The sequence below is a fragment of the Protopterus annectens genome, chromosome 4.part1 (genome assembly GCF_019279795.1).
Source record: "Protopterus annectens isolate FY-2018-M chromosome 4.part1, PAN1.0, whole genome shotgun sequence".
Lineage (NCBI taxonomy): Eukaryota > Metazoa > Chordata > Ceratodontiformes > Protopteridae > Protopterus > Protopterus annectens.
This window is the reverse complement of record NC_056734.1, coordinates 979,086,149-979,110,451: the sequence shown is the minus strand read 5'-3', so window position 1 is coordinate 979,110,451 and position 24,303 is coordinate 979,086,149. Positions and strand designations below refer to the sequence as shown.

The 24,303-nt window shown below is 45.5% G+C and overlaps 1 protein-coding gene across 1 annotated transcript in view; it reads right to left on the bottom strand.

Annotated features, from left to right (window-relative positions):
• Positions 1–24,303, bottom strand: part of NCL (nucleolin) — a 584,816-nt gene that overhangs the window by 98,668 nt on the left and 461,845 nt on the right. The gene's annotated exons all lie outside the window — the stretch shown is intronic.

Genomic DNA, 24,303 nt, shown 5'->3' with positions numbered 1-24,303 from the left:
AAATGCTTCAGCACAGACATGACAGCTTTAATGTGTTTACTGTTGACGAAGTGGCAGTGAATGAGAATGGCAGAGATATGGATTGTTTGCTCAAATACATAGAACTGGACTGGGCAGGTTAAATTAAATGCAGGTGTGAAGCCCAATTTAAAGTGACATTTCCATTTAGTGTCTTGAAACTAAAAGCAAAAAAGTTTTAATGTTAAGTAGGTTTTCATGGGTGCACCAATGGTGTAGTCCAACAGATTTTTTTAGTTTTAATACTACTGCTGAAGTATACATTTACAACAGTTTCTATTTAACACATTACTGCTTATTTAAATAGACTAGTTCTGACTAAGAATATGATATGCCAATACTGGTGAACGAACTGGGGAAATGATTTAATGTTTTCAGACTCTGATGAAGTCCATTATAAAACAGGGCAAAAGCACTTAATCTGGACTCAATTTGCAGGTTTTTAAATTTTGATTCATTAAAACTGTCCTGTCTGTGCTGAAGTGTTTTGTTCATTAGGTAGTACCTCTGAAATAGAAGACAGGGAAACAGCTGAAGGGTCATATAAAGAATTCCTAACAGGGAAAGAAAAGTTGTGCAAAATCTTACCATAATCAGAGATGTCGTCCTCTTCCATGTTGCAGTATTCTGTACATACGAGTTTTCTCCTCTTGGCACCCGAACGTCTGGCCAGTATACAAGATTTCAGTCATTGTATGGTGTGACGTGGCTAACAGAGCGGGCCATAAAAGTGACATGTGCACGCACCAGTCCTCAGAACTGAGCGCACCCAGTCGGAACCAGTCTTAAGGGTAATGACAGTCATGTGCCACTCAAAAAGGGAGCTGCTATATAACAGGAGATGTAGGCAGGTGGGGAAGAACAATGCAACATGGAAAAGGACAGCTATGGTTATGGTAAGATTTTACACAACTTTTCGCATGTTGCAGTATTACATATGAGGAAGAGGGAGGTGGCAGAGTAGAATTCTTCAGGCATCCATGTAGGATAGCCCTGACAAATGCAGCTCTGCTCCTAGAAATGTGGTCTAACTTGTATAATGCATGGTGAAGGTATGCAAAGAAGACCAAATGGCTGCTTCAAGAATAGTGGAAATGTCCAAACCCCTGAAGGCCCCAGAAGAGGCCATTGCCTTGGAGTGTGCTTTGACTGTACCTTGCAGGGATTTACTGTCGTGTCTGTAGGAAATTAATGGCTTTGGAAATCCATGTTGAAATTGTTTAGGTACTACTTTCCCTAAGGCCCTGGGGTGGAAGGCGATAGACAGTTGGTAAGCCTGTCTGATGGACCTAGTTTTGTGCAGATAGAATCAGAGTTGTCTGTGCACATACAGGGAATGAAGTACTCTGTCTCCTTGTGGATTGGGAAAGAAGGTGAGTGGTTTGATTTAAGGAAAAGTCATTAACCACCTTGGGCATGAAGGAGGGGCTGTGTGGAATACTAAGAAAGGTGGAATAGCCATGAGGGCCTGCAACTCCCTTTCTAGCTGAGATAAATGCCACGAGGACGACAGTTTTCCATGTGCAATGATTTAGGAAAGTTTTGGCAGCTGGCTCGAATGGGGAAACGTGTCAGCTCCTCCCTCTAAAGCATAGTTCAGGTCCCATGGAGGGGGGATGGTTTCCTTGAGTGGCCTGAGATGAAGTACCCCTTAAGGAACAGCTTTGCAGGTAGTCTGGAAGCTAAGGAGGGTCCAGAGGAAGACATGCAGAAAAGGAAAGACAAATGGGTCTTAATGGATGACAATGGTTTACACAACTAAGACAGTACTAGAGGAATCTTGCTTTGCAGCAGGTTCAACTGCCTTTTGAGACACCATATGGAGGATCTTTTCCATTTTGATAGACAAGATTTCCTGGCATTGGGTTTCCTGGCCTCCTGCAGGAAGCACGTCCTCATTGAAAAGGTGTCTGAAAGGGATCAGAATCCTATTACCAACAGAGTGAGGTGAAGAGATTGCCACTGTGGGTGGATTTGGGCTCCCTTGTGCTGTGGGAGAAGGTCCACTCTAAGGTGCAACTTCTGTGATTGGTCCCCCCTCCTCTTACAACTCTAAGGGCAATGCTGTCTTGGCCAACACGGAGTCACCAGCAAGACGTTTGGTCTTGCTGCATCTTCTGCAGGACCTCTTGCACAAGAGGGAAATGGGGGGATGCATAGAGAACCATCCCCTTCCAGGAAATTGAAAAGGCATCTGTTGCCACAGCCTATGGTTCTGGTAGTCTGGTGCAGAAGTATGGAAGTTGCTGTTGATGGAGAAGACAAACAGGTCTATTTGAGGTGTACCCCACCAGTGGACCAGGTCCAGGAAGACATTCCTGTTAAACATCTATTTATGTGCCTTAGTCATGGATCTGCTGAGGGAATCTGCCTTAGAATTCTGTTGGGGGAAGGTATGTATACTGCTTGTACGGTCACTCCTTGGGAGGTGGCCATTTCCCACACCAGGAGAGCTAGTCTGCAAAGCAAATAAGATTTGCCCCCCCCCCCCCCCACCTTGCTTGTTGAGATACCACACTGTCTGAAAACATTTACGGGTCCTGGTTGAAGTTTGGCTTGGAAGGCCTGCAGTAATATTGCCCTCATTTCTCAGATATTGATGTGCTCTTTCCTGTGTGGCACTGGCCCCTCTCCCTGCACTTTCAGGTGTTGCAGAGTTGCTCCACAGCCTAAGTCTGAGGGATCTGTGCACATGGTCTGCTTTGGTTGGGGTGGCTGGAGGGGAACACCTGGGTTGAGGTTCACCTGCTTCAACAACCAATATATCTGCTGTTTGAGGCAGGGCAGGAGGGGTACCCTGTACTTGAGGGGGTGGGAGCGCTGTGTCCAAACTGATGCGAGGTACCACTGCAGTTTCCTCATGTGGAGTCTTGCTAAAGGCAGCATGGGTATAGTGGACGCCATGTAGCCCAGGAGCCTGAGGTACGGCCTTATGGTAACCTCTGTGGTGTGAAGGGCCAAAAGTAGGTAGTGTTAAGTTTTCCACCTATTGGGGAGGAAGGTAAACTTTCATGTCAGTACAGATCCTGCATACCAAGAAAACCATGTCTTGAGTAGGTTCCAGTTGGGATTTAGGGAAATTTATCCAAAACCTCAGGAACTGCAGGAAAGTAATGTCAACTAGTAAGTGTAGCAGGGTCTGTTTGCAGTCTTCCTGAATGAGCAGGGAGCCCAAATAAGGGAATATCTGGATTCCTTTTGTCCTGTAGAAGGCAATAACCGGAGCTAGCCATTTGGTGAAGACTCTGGGTGCAGTGGAAAGCCCAAAGGGCAAGGTAGAGAATTGAACGTGAGAAGAGTCCACAGAGAAACTTGGGTAATTCCTGAAACTGGGCCTTAAAGGGATGTGAAGGTAAGCATCCTTGATGCCCAAGGTGGCCACGAACCCTCGAGGGGAGAAGGAGCGGGAAGAGAGTTGGAAATGCAAGCATCCTGAAGGAAGACGTTGAGAACAGAGGCCCAAAATTGACCTCCAGGGACCATCCTTTTTTGGAACCAGAAAAATCCTGGAATAGAAGCCCCTTGCCATTGCAGACTGAGGAACTGTTTGTGCCTTGAGTCATAAGGTTGTCTGGCATTGGCTGTAAGAGGGAGCTGTTCTTTTGGGGGCTGTGGGACTATTCAACTTTGAAGTGAGCCAGGTCATGAAGTACTACGTTTCTTATAGAAAGGACCCACTGAGTCTTCATACTTCAGAGACAGTGATACAGACAGCGAGAAGGATAGAGGAAGTGGTGGGGGATCCAAGATTGGCAGGCAGTCGCACATTACTTGCCCAGTCTTGAAAGGGCGGCCTCTAGCTAGATGTGGTAGCTCTGATAGGACTGGGTTGCTTCCTAGAGGTTTTCCTAGGCCTAGAAGTAGCAGCTGGCAGAGTGTTTGAGTTTTGGCTATACAATTCCTCTGAAATTTTGAAATTAGGAAACCAGCAGGTGTTTTAAATCTTGCATCTCTTCCCCCTTTTGTTGTAAAAGCATGAATAAATCTCTGCCACTTTTTCTCCAAACAGGGCTATATTGTCCGAAGGAGCATCTACCAGTTTAGCTCTGAAATCATCTGGTAGGTGTTTGAGACCTAGCCAAGAATACCTTAAGGTATATGCTGATGCTGCTGACCTGGCTGAGGCCTTAGCAGCATCACAACTGCACTTGATAAAGAGTACATAGTAACCAGGGAAGCAAGGGCAACTAGGGAACACAGCTGAGCTATGGCTGCAGAGTCTGGAGAGTCGGACAATTCCTTGGAAATCTTCTCCAAAAGAGACAAGGCATATTTAGCCAAGTGTGTCTAATAATTAAGTTGCTCTGAAAGCCAGAATAGCAGAAGTATACATTTTCTTACCCAAGCACTCCATGGATTTGCTGTCCTCGTCAGCAAGGAGGAGAGTAGCAGAAGGCCACAGCTTAGAAGCCTTGTCAGCAGAAATGGAAACTGTGGCTGGGTCTGCTGCAGGACACTAAGGAATTTTGCAGTCTCAGGGACTTTATAAAATCTATCAGGTCTGTGTGGGGCAGGTAGCTGGGAGTCTGGGGTTCAAGGATGCTGCTTTGAAGGCATGCAAAAAACCAGGAAGAATGGGAGGAACAGCAGTAGGGGTTGGGGAATCCATCTGGATGAGGCCATAATACCACTTTTGTACCCGTGTTACTTCTGGATGAGGCCATACCACCACTTTTGTACCAGTGTTATTTCTGATGTCCATTTAAAAAGCTCCATTATAAAGTACAGTTGTGTACACTTACCATAAATATAGACATTAGAGTGTATTCACTGTTGCAGTCATTACATTTAGGTTATCTGATTGCAGGGAGCCCTCAGTCGGCCTGATTATCAGTCTTGGGTCCTGCGACGGTTGCTCACCTTCTATGAAGTCAGGTAATCAGGGGTATAAAGCAAGCAGCAGACGCCATTACATCAGTTTTTCTTGCTCCAAATGTCAGGTGCCCCCATAATGGAAAGGAATTATATACAAGGTTACACCTCCAACAAAAAGCAAATACACCAGAAAGCTTTAAGCATAGTAGGCAAGAATAGAGGTATAGTCAATAGAAGTCAGGGGGCTGGAGGGAGGGTGACCAGGACTGCAACAGTGAATACACTCTACATTCATGGTAAGTGTACATAACTGTACTATAATCTTCATGTTTCACTGTTGCAGTCATTACATTTGGGTAGATTCCCAAAGCTAAGGAAGGGAGGAGGCAATTAGACAGCATTAGGACCAGCTATAAGGCCCCACAAAATTGCAGTGGCAAAACAAGTTCTGGACTCAGAAAAAATTGACAAGTGGTAATGCTTGGAGAAAGTATGCACGGAACCTCCAGGTAGCAGCTTCTAGGATGTCCCTGGTAGGGACACCTCTGAGAAAGGCTGTAGAGGTAGATGCATCCCTGGTTGAATGTGGTCTTATCCCCTGTGGGGTAGGTTTTCCATGGTGCTTCTAGCAGAAATGAATGCAATGGCCTATTCACTTAGAAATGCTTTGCTTTGAAATGGCCTTCCCCTCTGCCCCTGCAGCAAATGCAACCAGCAGCTGTTCAGATATCCTGAGAGGCTTAGTCCTGTCCAAGTAAAATTTAAGCTCCCTGTGTACGTCCAAGGAGTGCAGTATCTGTTCCCATTTGTTCTGTGGATTAGAAAAGGTTGGCAAATGAATGGACTGATTAAAAGCCACACTGGATACCACCTTGGGCATGAAGGAGGGATAGTTCCTGAGGGACACCCTGTCAGCATGAAAGATGATGAAAGGCTCCACTGCCATGAGGTCCTGTAATTCAGACACCCTTCTTGCTGAAGTGATGGCTAGAAGGAAGGCTGTTTTCCAAGCAAGGAATTTCAACTCTGCATTTGCAGCTGGTTCAAAGGGAGGCAGAGTGAGCTTTCCCAATGCAAAGTTAAGGTCCCAGGCTGGAGCAGGGGCTCTCCTGGATGGTCTTGGAATTGCTTCAGCAGTGGATGAGAGAAGAGGGGTGGTTCTGTTTTGTAATGAGCTGAAATGGCTGAGGCATGAATTTTGATGAAGGAAAAGGAAAGGCCCTTGTGAAGCACCTCAGTCAAGTACTGAAGAAATTGGGTAAATTGGGAGCAGCTGTGCCCATCCCAAATTTGGCTCCAGGAACATAATCTTTTCCATTCTTCAGCATAGGATTTTCTAGTACTAGGCCTCCTTGCCTCCAGAATGAGATCCATCATTTGCTTACTGAGGGATGGTAACAGATCAGGTAATTAGCCAGGCTGCCAGGTTCAGGAATGAAGTTGTGGGTGCAGAATCTGACCCTCCTGCTGGGACAGCAGGGCAGGGGGGTCTGAAGCAGATGCCATGGTGCCAGTGACACTGCGCAAGTGGGGATACCAGTGTTGGCATGGCCAGTCTGGTGCAATCAGTATTGTCCTTGGTTTGTCCTGTTTAATCTTTAGTAGTACCTTGGAGAGGAGAGGCAGATGGGGAAAGCATAAACTGATAGGTTTTTCCAGGAGGACAGGGCATTCACTTTCCAAGCTTGCTTGTTGGGAGTCCTTGTGCAGAATTTGTCCAATGGCACAGGTCCATCTCTGGGCTCCCCCATTTGTTTCTCAACATATTTAATATCTTTCGTACCAGTTTCCAATCGTGTGGGTCCATGAGATTTCTGCTTCAGTCTGCCAGTGTACTTAGCTTTCCTGGCAGGAATTGAGCCTGTAGGTGCACTTGGTAGCTCAAGGTTATGTTCCATAGAGCCATGGCTAGTCTGCAGAGAGGGTATGAGTGGGTTCCCCCCTGCTTGTTTATGTAGCACAACAGTGGTGTTGTCCATCTTTACCAATAATTGTCCTGGAAGAATGTGATCCTTGAAGGCTGTCAAAGCATTCTGTACAGCTAACATTTCTTTTTGATTTATATGCAGGTGCATTTGATATGGGTTCCATTTGCCCTTAATACACTGCCCTGCCAAGTGAGCCCCCCATGCATAGTCTGTTAAGGTTTGGACGGCAGGGGGTAGAGTGAATGGCAGTACCTTGTTTTGGTGGCAGGCCTCTGTCCACCAAAGGAACTGGAACTATCTGTAGACAAAGTATTACAGAAATCATTGATTCTACATCTAGAGAATGCTGACTAGGCTTTTTAGATACCATTGTAGTTTCCTCATATGCAGTCTTGCATATTGAATTAGTAGAATGCAAGAGGCCATGAACCTCAGTGCTTGCAGTATTTTCCTTGCAGACAGCTGGGTTTTTGTGGCCAGTAGTTTGAAGTACACTGTCAAACGAACTTGTTTCTCTGGCATGAGGTACGCCATCTGGGAAGTTGTACTCAAGCTTGCTCACAGGAATACAATTTTTTGGCAGGGTACAAGATGTGATTTCTTTTTGTTTATAGTATACTCGAGACGTTAGCAATTTCTTTACAAATAGGTACTTAACTAGGCTATTGGCCCTAGGGCCTATATAAGCCTAGCCAAACTGTACCCTGGCATTTGCCATCCAAGAAAATTATTCTCCTGTGCCCCTGTCAAGCAAAGCCACAGAAGTGATCCCCGGGGTGAATTTCCCATCTCCCATCCAATCAAGATTTTTCTTGAAGAGTGCTAACGAGGAGCTTTGTTTGATATAGATGGGTAGTTTGTTCTAGAGTATGGGAAGTCTCTGGGACAGGAATCTATCCCTCCAACATGTTCTGTTTATTGTGGTGACAAGGTTTAGGTCTCTAGAGTGTGTAGCTAGGAGGGACTGGGATTGCTTTAGGTGGAGCATGTCCAACAACTCTGGGTTTGACACAGCTTTGTATGTTAGGAAGAGATAGCCTCTGAGTAGGCGATATGTGACAGAGTAAAGCTGGAGTTTTTGAGACAGTCTGCATAGGGCATCTGTTTGAGGCCGGTAATCCTCCGAGGTATTTCTGTGGCCCTTTCCAGTGGTTGTAGATGTCTTGAGGTACATACCAAAAAGGGGCATTGTACTCTAATGGGTCTAATGAGTGAGTAGAGGGTAACAATGACCTCTTTTTCCTGGAAGAGAAACCTTTTGTGATGGTGTGCCATGTAGTAAGGATTTCCTGACTACAGTGGCGATGTGATTATCAAAGTAGAGACTACTGTCCATCTGTGTCCCAAGGTCATCACTTTCGGTGTTAAGGAGACTACTGCCTATGTGGTAGTTCATGGGTACAGAGCTTTAACCAAAAGGGACTATGCACTTTTTGGCATTGACTTGAGGCCATGGCTTTGACACCAGGCATCCGTCTCAGTGAGGCCCTTTTGTAGGATGTCCACATCGTTAGGAGTTTTGATTATGGCTCCTAGTTTGCAGTCATCTGTGAACTTTGTTGGCCAAAGACCTTTTGTGTTTTGCATCTACTTCTCTGAAGTACAGGCCAACAGGAGAGGACCTAGGACTTAACCCTGTGGTACTCCACTTGCCTGAAGATGGATACAAGTCTGCTACTTTCAGTGTGGGTTCTGTTAGTGAACCAGTTTGCAAACCATCTTGTGACATAGGGATTTATACCTAGTTTAGTGAGTTTGTCTACAATTCCAAAATGGGGGATGGTGTCGAAAGCCTTGCCGAGCACTAGACAGGCTGTGTGAACCACCTTACCCTCATCTACGGCTTTGGTGACCACTTCAAAGAAGTCTATCAGGTTTAGGAGACATGATCTGCCTTTTACAAACCTGAACTGGGTAGGGTCCAGAGTTTGAAGATTACGAATGTCATTGTTTACAAGTTCCATGAAGATACGCTCCATAGCCTTGTAGACAAGGCTGGTCAGGATAATGGGGCGGTAGTTCCCAGGGTACATGGTGCCCCCCCCTTTGTGGAGTGGGATAACCGTTGCTGTGCGCCATTCAGTGGGCACAAAGCCTGAGGTGAGGCTGTGATTGAACATGGTACTTAAGTGGGGTGCCAGTTCGTTCTGTAGTTCATGTAGAACGCAGCCTGGGATGTTGTCAGGTCCCATGGATGCTGTGTTCTTGGCTTGAGTGTTTTTTTTTTACCTGTGCAGCTGTGACTACAGGTACTTTGCATTCTTCCGGTATAGATATGGGCCCTTTAGGGGATGAGAGGGGGGTAAAGTTAACACTGAACCTATCTGTCAGGATGTTGGCAATATCAGTTGGTTCTGTATATTTAGTGGCATTGTGCTGTGCAGATCCGAGTGTTGCTATTGAGATTCTTGACAAAGCTATAGAATGCTTTGTGGTGGCCTTTAGAATCAGTGGCGATTTTGTTTTCGTAACTAGCTTTGGAGGATTTTATGAGGGATCTCAGCTTCTTACTGAGGCAGACCACGGAGTTCCTCCAATCATGGGACTTCACTCTTTTTTTGCAAGAGTTTCTTTCTTCTGTTGTAGAGTTTTGTTTATAGCAGGGGGACCACCAGATTGGCTTCTTTTTTTGGAGGACAGGATCTTGGTTCTGTTAAGGATTGCACGATCTATGCACTCGTGTAAGTGCCTATAAAGTGCAATTGTACAGGATTCAGCAGTAGTAGCTCTACTGTCAGTCAGCAGGGGTGTCGTGACGTTTGCCACTTCTGTCTTAAGCATGAAGTTGGTTTTGGATAAATTTTTTGCCGTGGTTTCCCTAATGGGGGTGGGATGTGGATGTCTAGGGTGATTTGCTTGTGGTCGGATCTAACCAATGAGGAATTGACCTCTGGTGTGGAACACAGGTTGCCCATGTTGGTAATGACCAGGTCTAGGATATTGCTGCCCCTGGTGGGGGGTGTTAAGTTGATCCAAGGCATTGGAATTTATGAATTCCAGAAAACGTTTAGCACAAGAGTTGGTATAGGAGTAGTTTTCCCAGTCAAATTTAAGATGCTAGTTAAATGCCAGATGATTTAATAGTAGGTCCTAGCTTAGTGCCTGAATTAGACAATTGTCCAGGTACTGGCTGTCTGCCTGAATTAGACAATTGTCCAGGTATGGGTATATATGAATACTTCTTTGCCTGCAAAATACAATGACTGGAGCTAGGCACTTTGGGAATACCCTGGGCGCAGTAGATAAGCCAAAGGGCAGTGCAGAAAACAGAGTGCATGTAGCCTGCTCTAAAGCGTAGGTATCGTATGCAAGATTCCCTTATTGGGATGTGCAGGTAGGCTTCCGTTAAAACCAGTGTTGCCAACCACGCATCTTTGCCTAGCATGGGAAACAGCTGATTAAGAGTTAGCATCTTGAATTCTGGGATTATCAAAAATGTGTTTAGGATAGACAGGTCCAGGACAGGATACCAGGAATGGTCTTTGCTGGGTACCAGGAAAAGTCTATTAGAAACCTTGCCCCCAGTCTTCTTCTGGAGCAGGTTGAGTAGCCCTGATGCTTGAGAGAACTTGCTTTTAAGCCTCTGCCCACTGATTTGGGGGTAGGTCTGGCCAACCGTTTGGGGTTGGTAAGGCATGGAAGTGGAATCTGTATCCTTGGGGAAACTATTTAAAACCCATTTGTCCTGGGTAACGAGTTCCCAATTTTTTTGCATGCAGAGCAATCTTCCCCCTAAAGGAACAGTCAGTTGAGCAAGACTTGGAAGGTTTAAAGTTAAGTCATTGAGACAGTTTACCGTAGGGGGAGTCTTACTACTCCCTGCTTTGGAAGTGGGAGCCCCCCACTGCTTAGGCCTGTGAGTAGGTTTGGACTGAAGGACTGGAAGAGACAGGAAAGAACCAATTCTTAGAGGGGTAATGCCTACTAAATCTGGGACGCTATACCGGCAGGAAATCTTTAACAGTTTGCATAGATTTAGCTTTTTCCTCCATGTTTCTAAGTACTTCTGCTTTGTTGCCAAACAGGCAGTCTTGGTTTAAGGCAGCATCCAGTAATTTAGCTTTAACATGATCTGGCAAAGATTGCTCCTTAAGCCAACCATGCCTTCTAAGTACAGACCCACTGACAGCAGCCCTGCAAGATGCCTCCAATAAATCAAGCTCGCATTGCAAAGTACGTTTTCCAACTTGTTTCAGCAGAATGCATTAAATCCTGTAAATCTTTATTTTCAGCAGAGTCAGGAATCATGATTTTCTGTTAAGCAATCCAATAATATGCTGCTGATACTTTAACATATGAAACTGGCAGATTAAGGCCCTAATGGCCAAGGTTGGAAAAGTGTATACCATCTTACCCCATCTATCAGCGCCCTGGAATCTCTATCAAAGGGGGTAGGATGTTTGGCAGTAGTAGCCTTAAGGCCCTTGGGTCCCTGTGAAATGGTCTCAGGATCCGCAGTAAGATTTTTGAAGAGGAAAACTGGTCAGGTACCCTGGAATACTTATCAGGTTTTCTGGGAGCAGGAGGTAAAGAGTCAGGGGCCAGGCTAGATTCAGAGAAGATATCGACAATGTCCAGTACAGGACGGATAGCTAAATGCCTGTGTTGAGGCAGGAGTAAGAATTCCCTAAGCCTCTTTTTGGAGTCACAGTAATCCTGGCTTTCCCAGCGAAAATGCTCCCTAGGAGTATGCAAAGTTTCACCACAAGAGAAATCCTCTGGAGGGGAAGCAGAGGGAACGGAGTCCTCTGCATCAGAATAGTCAGAGGTAGATAGGGGGAAATCCTGGTCAGAGAAAAATGTCAGAATCCTGATCAGAAGAATCAGAAGGAAAAATTATTACTCTAATCAGGGGAAGCCACCATTCCCCCCTCTAAGAGACCCAAGACAAAGGTCTTCAGCCATTCTTGTTTTTTTAGGCATAGGGGCCTGACCATGCAGTTTGGGCATCCGTTTTCTAGACATGGATAGAGATTATGGCCTTGAAGAAGATGGGGTTGGTTTAATATGCAAGTCAGTAGGCCTGAATACACCCTCAGAAGCTGGTGCCTGCACAGCGGTTCCGGATCCATCCAAGGTAGAGACATCTGCAGGTTCCACAGTCTAAGAAGCATCTCACGGCACACCAGACTCCAAATGGGTCTCAGTAGAGGCCTGCAAATCTGAAGTAGTGGGTATCAGGGGTTGCGAAAGCGCCTCACTGAGTACCGGCAAACTGGTGACTAGCTTAGAAGCATCGGCAGCTTTGGGCCTATGCAGTCGGTGTCCATCTTTGCGTTGTTTCAGAATGTCGGTAGTCAGGTGGCTTACCGAAGCCATTTCTAGATAACTGAACTGAGTACAGAACTATTTAGATGCGTAAATGAACAGACGAATACGAGTTTTGAATAAGGTACAAAACCGACAGCAAGGTACGTCGTGGTCTGGGCCTAAGCAAAGAATGCAGTACGAATGAGGGGTAGGAGGGTGGGACTGAAGACCGCAACACAGAAGAGAAGAGGAGGACATCTATGGTTATGGTAAGGTCTTAAACAACTTTTCTATGTCCTTCTATTCTGATGTTGCAGTAGGAGAGTACCAGAGCTTTAAGTATGATCCTGGGAGGAGGAAGGGTTTCTGTGGTCTAGGAGACCCTGCAGGATAGTTCTGGCACAAAACCAGGTCTAGCAAGGGATGCCATGTTCCAGCTTGTAGTGTTTGGTGAAGGTGTGCACGGAGGTACAAGTGGCTGCCTCTAAAACAGAAGGGGAATCAATGCCTTTGAAAAAGGCAGAAGAGGCAGCTGCTCTGGTGGGATGTGGTTTGATACTGCCTTGTAAGGTTTTTCCTTGGTGGGAGTAGCAGATGGACTTGGAGATCCATGAGGCAATGGTTTGCTTAAATACAGCTTTCCCTAGTGCTCTGGGATAGAAGGAAAGAAACAACTGTTCCGATTTCCTGATGTCTTTGAGTTTTGTCTAGGTAATATCTTAGTTGCCTGTGCACATCTGGAGTGAAGGGTCCTCCCTGAAGCATTTTGAGGATTTGAGGATGGGGTAGAAGACAGGTAGGTTAATGGTTTGATTCAACGAGAGTTCATTAACTACCTTGGGCATGGAGGGGTTGGTCCTGAGCACCACTATGCCCCCGAGTAAGACTAGGTAGGGGGATGTGGCCATCAGGGCTTGGATCTCCAAAACCTTCCTGGCGGATGCGAGGGCAACTAGCAGAAGTGTTCTGAATGTACAAAATTTCAGAGAAGCAGAATGTGCTGATTCAAAAGGAGACGGTGTTAGCTTTTCTAAAACAAAGTTTAAATCCCACGGAGGAGAGATGGGTTTCTGTGGGGGTTTGAAGTGGAGGATTCCTCAAGTTTGATTTCCAGTCTGGATGCCAGGGGAGATGAAATGGGCAGACAGGCAGAGATGGCAGACAAGTGGACGCTGATCAAGGAATGTGTCAATCCTGTTTGGAGTAGCTCACACAAGTAGGACAGGATCCTAGGGATGGAGGTAGACAAGGAGTCCTATTTGCTGCTATGACACCAATTGGAGAATCTGGGCCATTTAGCCACGCAGTTTCTCCTAGTGCTAGGTTTTCTGGCCTCCTGCAGAACATCAAGTCCTCTGAGGAAAGGTACCTGCAAGGGATGAGGATTCTACCACCCATAAGGTCAGTTTTAGATAGTTTTCCTGTGGGTGTAGCAGAGACCCCTTGTTCTGTGTGAGCAGGTCTATCCGGGGGGGGGGGGGGGGGGGGTAACCTGTGGCGATTGCCCTTGGCTAGAGAAAAAGGAGGGGAAACCAATGCTGTCTTGGTCAAAAGGGGGTCACCAGAAAGATTTTTGGTTTGTCCCTCTGAATTTCAAGGATGACTTTCTGGATCAGAGTGAAAGGGTGGGGGGTGTACAGGAACACTCCACCTCCACGAAAAGGACAACAAGTCCACTTTCCATGCTTCTAGCTGTGGGTTCCTTGTGCAGAAGTTGGGCATCTGCCTGTTGCCTGGGGAGGCAAAGAGGTCTGCTTGTGGAATACCCCACCTCTGTATCAGGTCTAGGAAAACCTCTGTAGCATCCATTCGTGAGAGGGAGCAGAGGTTCTGCAGAGTGTGTCTGCCATTACATACTGTTGAGGAGGGATATACATGGCCAACAGGTGTACTCTGAGGGAGTCTGCTAGATTCCAAATCTGAATGTCCAGTTTTCATACAGGGTATGACTTGGTCCCTCTTATTTATGTACCACAAAGCTGTCATGTTGTCTGAGATTACCTTTAAGGTTCCTGGCAGAATAGACTGCTAACAAGGCTCTCATTTCCTTGATGTGGTCTTTTACTCAGAGTGGACCATTTGCCTTGTACTGAGAGGTGGTGTTGATTTGTTTGCAACACTGCCCCCCAACCTAGGTCCGAAGCATTGGTGTAAAGCCATTGAAGTGGGGCTCGAGTCTGAAGGTGGAGCTCTGGGTTGGTCTTTATTGCAGATATCCACCATTGGATCTCCCTCTAAGCAAGGAAGGAGTGGGAAGAGCATATCCAGGGGATGGGAATGTTGGTTCCATACATTTTTCAGTACACACTGAATTTTGTGCAGGTGTAGTCTTGCCAAAGGCAGCATTGTGTATAAAAGATGCCATGTGGCCTAATAGTTTCAGAAATTCCCAAGCTGTCAGAAAGGTTTGGGAAAAGATCTGGCTGAAGTACAGACAAGTGTTCCTGAATCCTATGGTCCGGTATGAAGGCTTTCATGCAGTCCGTGCGTAGTCTACATCCCAGAAAAATCATGTCCTGAGGAGGTGGGTGAGACTTTCTACATTTATAGTAAATCCCAGCAGAGAGAGGGTGTGTGACAAATAGAAGAGTAGGAGTTGGTGGCCTTGGTGCAGGATGTCATCTAGGTAGGGATATATCTGTATACCCTGTGTCCTGCAATGGGCAATGAAAGGGGCTAGACACTTGGTGAACACACTGGGGACTGTGGATAGATCAAAAGTCAAAGCAGAGAATTGAAAATAGCAGAAGCCTATAGAAAATGAGAAATTTCCTGTAATCCAGATGAATGGGGATGTGTAGGTAGGCATCCTTCAGATCGAGCCACCATGAAGGCTGGGGGGGACGGACAATGACTTACAGGCAGGAGAATAGGCAAGGTTATAATTTTGAAGCTGGGTACAAGACGGAAAAGACAGAGAAAGGAAAAACTATAAGTCTCCAGGGACCCTCTTTCCTGGGGACCAGGAACATTCTGGAGTAGAACCCAGAGTACTTTTGAGGGTCGGGAAAGTACAGTTGTGTACACTTACCATAAATGTAGATGTTAGTGTATTCACTGCTGCAGTCATTACATTTAAGTAATCTGCTGACAGGTTGCCCTCAGTCAGCCTGAATTCCAAAGTCTTGGGTCCTCACCAGATGCCACTTTCTTTAGTTTTTCTTGCCCCCGATGTCAGGTGCCCCCAAAAAAGTAGCCAAAATTTTACATATATATATATATATATATATATATATATATATATATATATACATACACATACACACACATACATATACACATATATATATATACATATATATATATATATACATATATATATATATATACATATATATCACACACACCAATGAAAACTTTACCTTCATCTACAAGCGATGGGCGGGAGGGTAACCTGGACTGCAACAGTGAATACCCTCAAACATCTACATTTATTGTAAGTGTACACAACTGTACTATCTTCGTGTTTCACTGTTGCAGTCATTACATTTGGGTAGAATCCCAAAGCTAAGGTTGGGAGGCTGGAGCTAAACAGCATTAGGTGCAGCTATAAGGCCCCGCAGAACTGCAGTGGCAAAGCCTGCCCTGGAGAGTAGAGAGGCAAATGAAAATGCTTTGTAAAGGTGAACAGAACTCCAAGTAGCAGCCTCTAGAATGTCTTTGGATGGTACTCCTCTGAGAAAGGCTGCTGAAGTAGCTACAGCTCTGGTGGAATGAGACCCAATGCCCTTGGGCACAGGTTTACCATGGTGTAAGTAGCAGTAACGGATGCAGTGGCTTATCCACTTTGAAATTGTCTGCTTTAAAATGGCCTTTCCTTCTGATCCTACAGCATATGACACTAGCAATTGCTCAGTTTTTTCTAGAGTTTTAGTCCTGCTCAAGTAGAATCTTAACTGTGTGTACGTCCAAGGAATGCAGAATCCCCCCCCCCCTGTTCTGCGGATTTGGATAAAAGGTTGGCAGATGAATTGTTTGGTTAAGAGCCACACTGGAAACCACCTTAGGCATAAATGTAGGATTTGTCCTCAGAGACACCCTGTCTGGGTAAAATATAGACTACAGCCATGAGGGCCTGTTGCTCAAACTCTTCTTGAAGTAATTGCTAGTAGCAGAGCTGTTTTCCATAAGAACTTTATATTAACGGTAGCAGTTGGTTCAAATGGAGGCAGGGTGAGCTTTTCCAACACAATTGCGGTCCCATGCAGGTAATGGTGATCTTCTAGGAGGCCTTAAATTTTTGGCTCCTCTAAGATACTGCTTTAGTAAAGGATGAGAAAAGATCGGTGGCTCTGTATTGTAATGAGCCGAAATGACACTGGCATGGATTTTAACTGATGAGAAAGATAGGCCTTTGTCAAGCATCTCAGTTAAGTATTGCAATATCAGAGGAATATTTGGTTCTGCTGTATCAGTTCCTTGTGCTGGTTTCCAAGCACAGAATCTCTTCCATTTGTTAGCATAAGATTTTCTAGTACTAGGCCTTCTGGCTTCCAAAGTGACATCCATCAGAGCTTTACTGAGAGGTGTTGTTTGTATAACTACATGAACAGCCATGCTGCCAGGTTCAGTGTTTGGAGTTGATTGCGCAGGATCTGATTGTTTTGCTGGGACAGTAGTTGAGGTCTTTGAGGTAAGGTCCAAGCGGGGTATTTTGACAATTTCCTTAGGATTGGGTACCAGTATTGGCAGGGCCAGTCCAGGGCAATTAGCATCATCCTTGGTTTCTCGTCTGACTTTTAGGAGGACCTTGGGGAGAAGAGGAAGAGGAGGAAAGGCGTAAATGGATAGGTTTTTCCAACTGAAGGATAGGGCGTCCACTTTCCATGCTTGTCTGTGATAAGTCCTTGTGCAGAATCTTTTCAAATGATAATTTTGAGGAGAGACAAATAGATCCACGTCTGGGCTCCCCAATTTCTGTTATGCTGAAGACTTGTGGATTTAGTTTGCACTAGTGAGGATCCATGAGGTTTCTGCTCAAGTAGTCTGCCAGAGTATTTTGCTTTCCTGGCAGGAATTGAGCTTGAAGATGTATATGGTAGGTCAAAGCTATGTCCCACAGTGCCATGGCTAATCTGCAAAGAGGACATGAGAGTGTGCCCCCTTGCTTGTTTATATACCACATGACCGTGGTGTTGTCAGACTATCATTAGTTGTCCTGGATGAAGCAAGTCCTTGAAGGCTGTTAGGGCACTTTGAACAGCTAGCATCTCTTTCTGGTTGATATGTAGATGCATTTGTTTTGGGGTCTATCCGCCCTGAATGCATCTTCCTGCCATATGGGCCCCCCAGGCATAATATGATGAGTCTGTTATGGTTTGGCTGGAAGGGGGTAGAGTGAAGGCCCGTCCCATGTTTTGGTGACATGCCTTTGCCCATCATAGAAACTCCTGTTGTAGGCAGGGAATGAGAGGAATCATTGCTTCCAGACTGAGAATGCTGACTCCATAAACTTTTTAGGTACCACTGAAGTTTCCTCATATGCAGTCTTGCATAAGGAATTGGTAGGATGCAGGATGCCATGAAGCCCAGAGCCTGCAGAATTTGTCTCGCAGATAACTGGGTTTTTGTTGCCAGTTTGAAGTAAGTAGTCAGTTGCCTTTGCTTGACTGGCGTGAGGTAAGCCATCGGGGCAGTTGTATTCAAGCTTGCACCACGAATGTTATCTTTTGAGAGGGTACCAGGTGTAATTTCTTTTCATTATTGTGTACCCTAGGCATGCTAGAAGCCTTTTTACAAATGCCAGGTGTCGAAGAATGTCCTTGTTCTCTGCTTGAATGAGACAGTCATCCAAGTAGGGATATATTTGCATACTTTTGTCTGCAAAATGCAATTACTGGTGCCAGGCACTTCATAAAGACCCTGGGCGCAGTAGATAAGCCCAAAAGGCAGTGCAGAGAATTGATACTGCATTAAGCCAGCCTTGAATCTGAGGCATCTTCTGCACGACTGTCTTATTGGGACATGCAGGTATGCCTAGAGTCTAATGTCACCAGCCAAGCATTCTTGCCCAGCATGGGCAGAAGCTGCTGCAAAGTCAGCATTTTGAATTTTAGAATGTCCAGGTATGTGTTCAAAATCGATAAATCCAGTATTGGCCGCCAGGCCTTGTCCTTTCCGAGTACCAAGAACAGTAGAGTAAAAACCTAGCCCTTTTTCCTCTTCTGGTACTGGCTGAATGACCCCCATAACCATGAGGGACGTAACCTGTTTCTGTGCCTCTGCCCAATGATTTTTTGGCAGATCTGGCCAACCATTTGCCATTGGCAGTGTGTGGAAATGGAATCTGTATCCCTGGGATACTATATTTAATAACCCAGGACAAGTGGGTATTAACTGCCAATTTTGAGCAAAAAGTGCCAACTTCCCCCCCTATGGGTGCGGCCAAAAGATAAGTAGTTGGTGTAGGCAGAGGGAAGTCATTGAGATTGTTTGCTGTAGGTTTGCAGGTTTGCGCTTTATCTCCTCCAGATTTGGAGGTAGAAGCGCCCCATTGCTTTGACCTGGATGAATCTTGCGCCTGGTATCTGGAACCCTTAGGGCGTCTGGATTTGCCCCTTTGAGCTCTGACACAGGAAAGGACCAATTTTTTGTAGGCCAGTGTCTACTGAATCTTGGTGGCTGCACTTTTAAGAAGTCTAACAGTTTGCATAGACTTAGCTTTGTCTTCCATTTTCTTTAAAACCTCTTCTGCCCTAATACTAAACAGAATCATGCTGCAAAGGTGCATCTAGCAATTTAGCTTTAACATGATCAGGCAGATTTTGTTCCTTTAGCCAGGCATGCCTCCTAATCACAGATCCAGTAACTGCGGCCCTGCAGGAGGCCGCTGAGTCAAACCACATTGCAACGTATGCTTTCCAACCTGTTCAGCTGCATGCAATAATTCCTGCAATTTATTTTCTGCACATTCAGAAATAATGTTCTGTTTCAGCAATCCCATAACATGTTGGTACTTAAGCATATGAAATTGACACCAAGGCCCTGATTGCCAATGTTGCAGATGTATAAACCTTTTTCCCCCATCTGTCCAGTGCCCTTGAATCAGAGGGGGTACGATTCTTTGCTGTCGAGGCCTTAACTCCCTTTGGCCCCTGTGAAATAGTTTCAGGATAGGCAGCAGTGTTTCTAAAAAATTTATGCGAGTCAGGGAACCTGTAATATCCATCAGGCTTACTGGAAGCCAGAGGTAAGGAGTCAGGGGTAAGCTCGACTCTGAAAACGCATCATCCACAATGTCAAACAGAGGGAATGGCTAAAGGCCTGTGTGGAGGGAGAAGGAAATCCCGGAGCCTCTTTTTTTTTGATTCTGAGAAGTCTTAACTCTCCCAGTGAAAATGCTCAAAGTATGCAAGATTTCACCAAATGAATAATCCTCAGGAGGAGATGCAGATGGTATAGACACAGCATCAGAATCCTCATAGGGAGGTATAGATAATTCCTGATCAGAAGAGTAATCAGAAAAAATAGAAACCTGATCTGAAGATTCATAATCAGTGTCTTGCCTAGGCCTCTTATCTGGAAGGTGATGGCTACCCCTGATCAAGGCAATAAGGTCTTCAGCCATTTTGATAATTTGTTTTTTAGGCATAGAGGCCTGTGCACGCGGCTCATGCGTCAGTTTTTTATGCTTTTGTATTTGGTTTTGCAGCTGTCGTCTGTTTGATATACAAATGTTGAGGTCTGAAAACACCCTCAGCCAGTGCCTGCTCAGCGGCTCCGGACCCATCCAAGGGAGATGCATCCATCGTTCCAATACCTAGAGTATCTTGCGGCATGCCGGACTCCGCAAGGATGTCAGTAGAGGCCTGCGACTCGAAGGTAGTGGGTATCAGGAGCTGCGAAAGCACCTCACTGAGTACCGGCGACTGGCTTAGGAGAAGCCTCATCTGTTTTGGATCTCTACTACCTTTCTCCGTCCTTTTCTTTGCGTTTTTTTTATGTACTCCAGTAGTCGGATTGCTATCAGACGGCATTTCTGGGTAGTTAAATCTGTTTCCAAAATACTTTGAGGCAAAAATATACAGACACTTAATAGTGAGTTGGTTAAATCTAGCACAAAACAGACTGCCAGGCAAGTTGTGATCAGGGCCTAGGCAAGGAATACAGTACAAATGGAAATCCTTATGAGATATTTGCTTCCCACAAGTAATACAATTAACTTTTTCTGACAGCGGTATGGAGCAAGAAAAGTTTCCCCAACAAGGTACTTCGCTTTAGTGAAGACTTGGATTCTGAAACTCAAACTCGAATATTTCAGTAGTCGGCCAACAGATACTTGCGAAATGCTTCTGCTTCAGGCACCGCTCAAGAAAGACTAAAGAAAATGGCATCTGCTGCATGTTTTATACCCCTGACGACCTGACATCATAGAAGAGGAGACAGCAACCAACGCAGGACCCAAGACTTTGCAATTCAGGCCGACTGAGGGCCTGCCAGCAGATTACCCAAATGTAACGACTGCAACAGTGAAACACGAAGAACATCCGGTTCTATGATGCCTTGTTTTAGGAGTTGCTGAATAATGGGTGGGAATAGGTGAATTTTTATTTTGGTGGTTGTGGAATGCCCTGAAAGGGTGGGAGCATCCACCAAGTCATGCAATATCCTCTCTGGATGACCTTTCTTTTGTAAGTTTCCACCAGGAGGGGAGGGAGAGAGCGAGACAGAGGGATAGGGGAGTTTCTGGATGCAGGTTGGGTGAGTCACATTGGAGGGGGCCTGGGATGGTCAGGCTGTCTCAAAGGGAGTGGGGCAGAAGATCTTTAGGATAGCCTTGGGGTGGAAGTCTTTCTCTGCTGACTAAGTCTCTTGGATTGTTCTGTTGAGGAAAAGGATTCCCTTTGTACAAAGGATGGTTTTTGAGGGTAGTTTCTATTATATCTAGTTATGGGGGGGGGGGGGGGGGGACGACACCAAAAGGTGCTATAGATTTTGCAATTTGTTTCCCCTTCTCTTGGAGGGATTTAAGGAGCTCAGCAGAGGCTCGTCCAAAAGTGCTTTATTGTCTAACGGAGCATATAGAAGTTTGGTCTGAACATCCATGCGGCGGGGTTGTAGCCATATCCAGGAGTAACGACGCAGCACTGATCCAGAAGCAGCAGCTTCTGAAGCAGCATCATAGCTGCACTGGTGCCAGGTCACTTGTGATGCTGTGGAGAGGAAAGTTTAATTGTACTCCGGTAGGGGAGAGTCCTGGACCTCAGAAAGAAGGCTGGAGGCCTTAGAAATGGTATCAAGTACAAACCTTGCCATGTGGGTTTGGTAGTTCAGGGCACTAATGGCCAGAGTGGAAGATGTTTAGACCTTTTCACCTGTCCATAAATGTACTATCAGTTGCATAAAGAGCAGAGAAGGAAGCTGTCTGGATGCCTTGTCTGCAGAAACAGCTGGGTCAGCAGGAGAGTTCTCGTAAAGAAACTGGGTGTCCTGGGGGGACCCTATAAAATCTGTCTGGTCCTTTAGCTGCAGGAGGTTGGGAGTCAGGAGATTGAAGCAGCTAAGAATGCATCTTGAAATGCAGGTAGTAAGGGGGCACAGCTGAGGGAACAGGCTGCTCCATTTGCAGAAGGTCAAAGTATCTTAATATCCGAGACCTCAGAGGCCTGCCAGTTGAAGTGTTCCCACATGAGGGAGATAGTATCCCCAAAACTAAATTCTTCCCCTGGGTAGTCTGGAGAAATCGTCTTCACCTGGAGTATTGAACTCCTGGGGGGATTCAATTTGAGTCTCAGAGAAGGATTCCTCAGAGGATGAATATTCCTCCTCAGACACATGGGTTGGTTGAGGAGCAAGTAGGTGGGAGTTGTTGGGATTGTAAGGCCTGGAAGGCCTTAGAGGCTTTGGGAAACTGATTCCCAGCCTGACATCTGAGGGGGCTCAATGTGTTTGGACTTCTGTTTCCTTTTCAAGGGTGTGGTAGACAAGGGAGCAGCTGACGTCGGCCTAGCAAGAGGAGGGGCTTCCGAGAAGGTGAGCCGTGGTTCCCCTCCGCCATCAGACTGATGGCTGAGACAGTGGCTCCCGGGCCTGCTTGGGAGACAGTCATCCGAACGGACTCCTATTGCCTCTAGTGCAAGTTTGGACACCCGAGATGCAGCCTGGGACTCTGAAGTTTCTTCGTCTTCTTCCAAGGTGGCTCATCAGATGGGCCAACTTCCTCCCTCCATGCCTAACACCAAATGTTAGAGTCTCTGATTCTCGAGGTAAAGATTTAAATCCGCTAGTTATCTACCAAGTGTTTTGGGGACGAACGGCTTACAGACAAAACAGGATGCATGATAGTGAGCCGCGCCTAGACAGAAAACACACTTAACATGCATGTCCTTGAGGAATAGTCTCCTACAAGCACACTTCCCCTTTCCTAGCTAACATGCAAGTCTAAAACAGCAAGCAAAACAAGAAAATTCCCCTTAATAGGACATCATGTTTTGTTTTCTTCAGAGGCCTGCTGGCGTCTGGCTTTGAGAACGCCTCGGGGCAGGCCCAGGGATGGCTGCAGCGGGATCCGACAAGTCCAGAGTTAACACTGGTTCCTCCCTCGGTGTCTAAGGTAGACACCGGTATAGCCTCTATGGACATGGCATCCGCTTGAGATTGTGCAGCTTCCTCACAGGCACCTGCTTTATCTACACCAGTAGAAGCCGAATCCTCGGCCAGGCCGATGTCAGCCACAGGCTGTGGAATGGCTGGAAGAGGCGCAGCTGAAGTAGGCCGTAAGGTCTTGGCCTCTTTCTGGATGGTTCAGACAGGGCGTTGGGCAATGCCTCCATCCCAAACGCCATTTGTTTTAAGCACTGATTCTTTAAGTACAAATGTAATGCCTGTAAATGGCAACATAAGGTCTTCGGGACAAAAGATTTTCAAATCACGCAGTTTTCGTGGTAGTGTTCCTTACCTAAACAGAAAAGACACTAACCGTGGGTGTCTGTGGGGAATCTGCTGACCACACTTGCCCTTTCCAGACAGACTGAAAGGATCTCCAACGGGGTACTTAACTGAATTTTTTTGATTTGATGCCCATGACAAGCAGGAGCACCTGGGTGTACGACTGGCAGCTGAAAAGTTCTGAGGGCTGGTGCATGCAGATGTCACTTAAGGCACACACCTGCTGCCAATGTCAAATATCCAACACACCTAGAGGGACTGAATCTTTGGAAACCTGGCCAGACGAGCGGAGGGTAAACCCATATATACTTCAACACTGGAACAGAAGGACATCATTTGAAACTTGCTCTCTTACAGGGAAAAATGATAAACCATCATACTCCAAGTAACAGACTTCACATGATCTCACTATAACACAATAAGTTATGGAAAAAATTTGAATATTCTCCTTTATTGCTGCTACAAGTATTTTAATACTGGTCACTATGGCTAGATCACTAATTTCAGGAAAAACTAGAACACAGTCCTGTTTTGAATGCACATTCTTCAAACTCCAATTACCCTAGTGCAAAATCACACCACTGCAAAAGTACCTGTAACAAAGCAAGAAATGCCAGGGACCATTGAACCACAAAATTTCAAGAGTTTAATCCAGGAGAACTGTAGGTTACACAGAAAAACTGTATTAACGCTCTTAAAAATCAAGACACAATATGCGCGTTTTCGTCCTTACACATAGGACTTCAGACAAAATGCATCAGTTTAATCACATATTAAATAACAAATTAGATTGAATTAAGTTAATTATCTTACACCCAATGAACACACTCTAATAAAATTCAAATTGTCAAATCACTATGCAGGAATCATGAATATTAATGCCTATCTTGCTAAAGTGCAAAAATGATTGTTATAAATAAAATCATTGAAAATGTGACAATATTTTCTCATTTCCTTGTTAAAAACTGTCATGAAATTTAATTTTATAAAAAAGAATGGTTAATAAAATGATTAAAAAAGTTTAATTAAATACGTAAATAAAATCATGTTAAATACATTCAAATTTTCTGTACAGAACCTAATATCTGGCAATGTGTTTGTAGTGTGTTGGCTCCCTCTAGTGTCCATAATATTGACTACACTACATAAATTGTTATTACAAACAGTACCTTGCTGACCAACCGATAAAAAAGCATTCTTTTTCGGTATCGCACCCAAGTCCTGCCGATTTTCATTCCTCATCTCCTCTTCGGTGGATCTATCAAGCAGAATCCCAGGGGTATCGTTCGGATTAAAACTAGTTCCGTTGTCCAGGTCACCGGCTCCGTTGGGGTCGCCAATAAGCTCCCTCTTTCTTTTTCCTCTGGGTCTATCAAGCTCTTCAGCTCCATCCACTCTACCCACC